This window comes from Phycodurus eques, unplaced genomic scaffold (assembly GCF_024500275.1).
Source record: "Phycodurus eques isolate BA_2022a unplaced genomic scaffold, UOR_Pequ_1.1 contig_147, whole genome shotgun sequence".
Lineage (NCBI taxonomy): Eukaryota > Metazoa > Chordata > Actinopteri > Syngnathiformes > Syngnathidae > Phycodurus > Phycodurus eques.
The window spans coordinates 63,364-67,929 of record NW_026904144.1 but is presented as its reverse complement, the minus strand read 5'-3'; the positions used below and the strand labels follow the sequence as shown (position 1 = coordinate 67,929).

The 4,566-nt window shown below is 44.9% G+C and overlaps 1 non-coding gene across 1 annotated transcript; it reads right to left on the bottom strand.

Moving 5' to 3' along the window:
• Positions 1-702: 702 nt before the first annotated feature.
• Positions 703-774, bottom strand: trnae-uuc (transfer RNA glutamic acid (anticodon UUC)). Its single transcript has one exon. It is a non-coding gene; the product is annotated as a tRNA-Glu (tRNA).
• Positions 775-4,566: the final 3,792 nt, after the last annotated feature.

Below are 4,566 nucleotides of genomic sequence, written 5' to 3'. Positions count from 1 at the left end.
TGTGCTTTTTTTTTTCTAAGCGCCATATGTTGGAAATTTTCTGCATGATCAAATCCCAAATGGTGGAACACAGGGAACACTCCCATTCCCGGAGTCAAACCCTGGCCTCCTTGGTGAAAACCAGGAATCCTGACTGCTTGCCCATATGGGAAACGCCTTTGATTTGGGTTTTTTTCCAAAATATTGAACGCTTCCCCAAGCTCAATCGGTCGTTTTCAGCATGAATGTTAAAGCCAAATTGGTGGAATGCAGGGTAAAAAAAAAGAACTTTCATTCTAGGAGTCGGAACTGGTTCCCTGGGTGAAGATCCATCCCATAATATTGGAAGTCAGGTAATGTTACTTTGCCAGGTGACAAAGTAAAAAAAATAGAGTTCAGAAGAGATTCAAGGAACATTCCCATACTGGGCGTCAAACCCAGGAGACCTGGGTGAAAACCACAAATCCTGACCGCTTGCCCATATGGGCCACTCCTTTGTTTTTTTTCATAAATATTGACCGTTTCCCCAAGCGTTTTTTTTTTTTTTTTTTGCTGATGAATGTTGAAGCAAAATTGGTGGAATACAGGGTAAAAAATCACTCTCATAATGGGAGTCACACTGGGATAAATATCCATGCCACACTACCAGAATCCAGGGAATGTTGCCATACCAAGTGTAAATCAAACTCTAAACTTGAGAGTTCAGGAGAGACTCAAGGAACATTCCCAGACTGGGAGTTGAACCCAGGCCACCTGGGTGAAAACCAGGAATCCTGACCACTAGACCATATGGGACACAAGAGATGCTGGGTCTTCAAGTTATTTTTTTTAATTCTATACTTTCTTTCCAATTGATACGCTCAGGCCAAAACAAAGAATTCACGTTACATTCCCATATCGGGAGTAGGAGACCAATGAAAACCAGAAATCCTGACCGCCAGACCATATGGGACACGTTGGTCTGCCAGTTTTTCGAAGCACAAAATATTTGAAATTTTCTGCATGATCAAAGCCCAAAGAGTGGAATACATTATTCCCAAACATTCTCAAACTCAGGCCTCCTGGGTGAGAACGAAGCAACCGGACGGCTTAACCATATGGGAAAATCCTTTGTTTTTTTCCAAAATATTGAACATTTCCCCAAACTGGAATTTTTCGACATGATGTTAAAGCCCAAATGGTGGAATTCAGAGAACTTTCCCATACCCAGAGTCAAACCCAGCCCTCATGGGTGAAAACCAAGAATCCTGGCCGCTTGGCCAGCACCTTTGTTGTGTTTTCTTCCCCAAGCTCAATCGGAAGTTTTCTGGATGAACAGCCAAATTGGTGGAATGCTGGGTATAAAAATGCTCTCATACTGGGAGTTGGACATGGTTCCCTGGGTGAAGATCCATGCCATAATACTGGCACTGAGGTAATGTAACCATACGAGGTGACAAAGTCTAAATGGTAGAGTTCAGAAGCAATTCAAGGAACATTCCCAAAACGGAAGTCACACATAATCAACAAACATCCAGCTTTCACGGTGTCACACATCCCTTTTGGGGGGGGGGGCTGTTATGATCTGTGCCCTGCAGTTCCTTTTTGGAACTTGGGTGGCACTTTATGCCTCCCTTTTCCCTCTCTAACTCTCCAGCAAGCATCACCTCTTCGCCCACGCACCTGTTCTCAATCAGCACTAATCACTGCCTGCATATACAGTAAGCCTTCCAGATCCAGGAATCCAGCACCAGTAGTATCGTCCGTGGTACTCTTGTGATTCGTTCTCTTGTGTTCGATTGATTACTTGGCTACCCACATTTGTACTGACTCTCTCGTGTTCTCCTCCACCTCCAGTCTTCCTTACACATGTTTGGCAAACATAACAACCACTACACGACTGAAACTGTTGCTCTCGTGCTATCCGTCAGCAGGACCAGCAAACCGTCTCACTGGCATTGTCATGCATTCAGATGCATACACTCAGTGAAAGTAGGTCAAAAGACTCCTCGTTAGTATAGTGCACAGTATATCCGCCTGTCACGCGGAAGACAGGGGTCCGATTCAAGTTAACTTCAACTGGTCTTTAGCTTTTCGTGGGGCTCTTATTTGTGGGAAAACAAAAAAGTTCATCAGCCTCGTTTCCAAACAGGGACCTTATGCCTGTTTGGTGAACATAACAACCACTACATGACTGAAACTGTTGCTCTCGTGTTATACGTTAGCAGGACCAGCAAACCGCCTCACTAGCTGGCATTGCTGATGTGTTCAGGTGAATTGACGTGGTAGACACGAGGTGAATGCAGTACAAGGGACTCCTCGTTACTATCGAGGGTATGTCACATTCCCACTGGAACACGGCCCCTCATTGAGGTGCCACTCGGATTGAGTGGCAAAACATGCCTGCGTTCAACACATTCTTTAGGAGTTCCTTCGGAAATCTTCTAAATTTAAGTTTCAAAAGGTAATTAAATACCAAAAAACTATATAAGTTTGCATACTGTTCAATGATGCACCAGAGAGAAGAGAGTACTTCCTCCCCCCACCCCTCCATTATATTATTTCTGTCTCATTTCTGAAATGCAAAACAAACATTTCTGTTCGAAAAGTAAATCTGACAATTATCAAAGTATGTTAGACTTAATGAGGAATCGCAGAGCTTTCTGTTGCTAATTAACCGATACGGGATGACGGTGAATTCTGATCTTGACGTGCCTGTTATTCTTTTTTATATAAGCATCAAAATCATCCTGCACATCACCCTTGTTCTTAAAACTGGGCACCAGGACACTCTATCTCCATTCCTCAGGCATCTTCTCACCCACTAGAATTCTTAAACAAGCTGGTCAAAAACTCCACAGCCACCTCTCCGAGATGCTTCCAGACCTCCACAGGAATGTCATCAGGACCAATTGCCTTTCCATTTTTCATCCTCTCGAATGCCTTTCTAACTTCCTCCTGACTAATCATTGCCACTTCCTGGTCCACCACAGTTGCCTCCTCTACTCTTCCTTCCCTCTCATTTTCCTCATTCATCAACTCCTCAAAGTATTCTTTCCATCTATCCAGCACACTACTGGCACCAGTCAAGACAATTCCATCTCTATCCTTAATCACCCTAACCTGCTGCACATCCTTCCCATCTCTATCCCTCTGTCTGGCCAACCTGTAGAGATCATTTTCTCTTTCTTTTGTGTCCAACCTGGCATAAGTTATCATATGACTCTTGTTTGGGCTTTGCAACCTCTACTTCTACCATTACATCTCAATGTATTCCTTTTGCCTCTCCTCGGTCCTCTAAGTGTCCCACTTCTTCTCAGCTAATCTATTTCCTTGTATGATTTCCTGTACTGTGAGGTTCCACCACCAAGTCTCCTTCTCTTCTTTCCTGCCAGAAGATACACCAAGTAGTCTCCTGCCTGCCTCTCTGATCACCTTCACCACATGCACACAACTAACCACCACCAGAGTCATCTTACACACCACCATCCTATGCTGTCAAGCCACACTCTCCCCTACCATGACTTTACAGTCGGTAAACTCCTTCAGATTACATCATCTGCACAAGATGCATGACAAAAATGCACGACTCCAAAACAAATGGACAGTTTCAAAAAGAGAGGTTTAATATACGGGCAGAGGTCGGTCCATAGGCAGGCAATCCAAAAAAGGCAACACACTCCTCAGCCTCCCTGGGAAGGTCTATTCAGGGGTGCTGGAGAGGAGGGTCCGTCGGGAAGTTGAATCTCAGATTCCTGAGGAGCAGTGTGGTTTTCGGCCTGGCCGTGTAAGTGTGGACCAGGTCTTCAGCCTCGGCAGGGTCTTCGAAGGAGCATGGGAGTTCGCCCAACCAGTCTACATGTGTTTTGTGGTCTTGGAGAAGGTGTTCGACCGTGTCCCTCGTGGAGTCCTGTGGGGGGTGCTTCAGGAGTATGGAGTACCGAACCCCCTGATACGGGCTGTTCGGTCCCTGTACGACCAGTGTCAGAGTTTGTTCCGCATTGGCGGCAGTAAGTCGGACTCTTTTTCGGTGAGGGTTGGACTCCGCCAAGGCTGCCCTTTGTCACCGATTCAGTATTTCTAGGCGCAGCCGAGGCGTAGCGTGTACACTGGTGTCATGAACGAAACTAAGGATAAGACCCAAAAATGCACGACTCCAAAACAAATGGACAGATTCAAAAAGAGAGGTTTAAATATACGGGTAGAGGTCGGTACACAGGCAGGCAATCCAAATAAGGCAACAGTATCCAAAAACGTGAGGCAAAAAGGCGAGGTCAATAATCGGAACAGGGTCTCGTCTTACTGTGAGTCTTTGACGTCGAAACAAGGAATGCTGGAATGCGACGACAAGGTACAAGGAACTGGCGACAAGAAAGAATGACTATTGCCTATTTTTATTATATCCAATAAACCTTAACTCAACTGACTGTCCTAATAAACTTAAATATAAATATAAACATGACACAACATTTAAGTCAAACATGACAATTGATGTGACCAAACCATGTGTGTTTGTCTTCTTGTGTCTTGCAGACATCAGTGAAGATCTTCGTTCTGCGGGGCAGGAGCAAGAGCCCCTTCACGTTAAAGAGGAAGTGGAGGATGAAT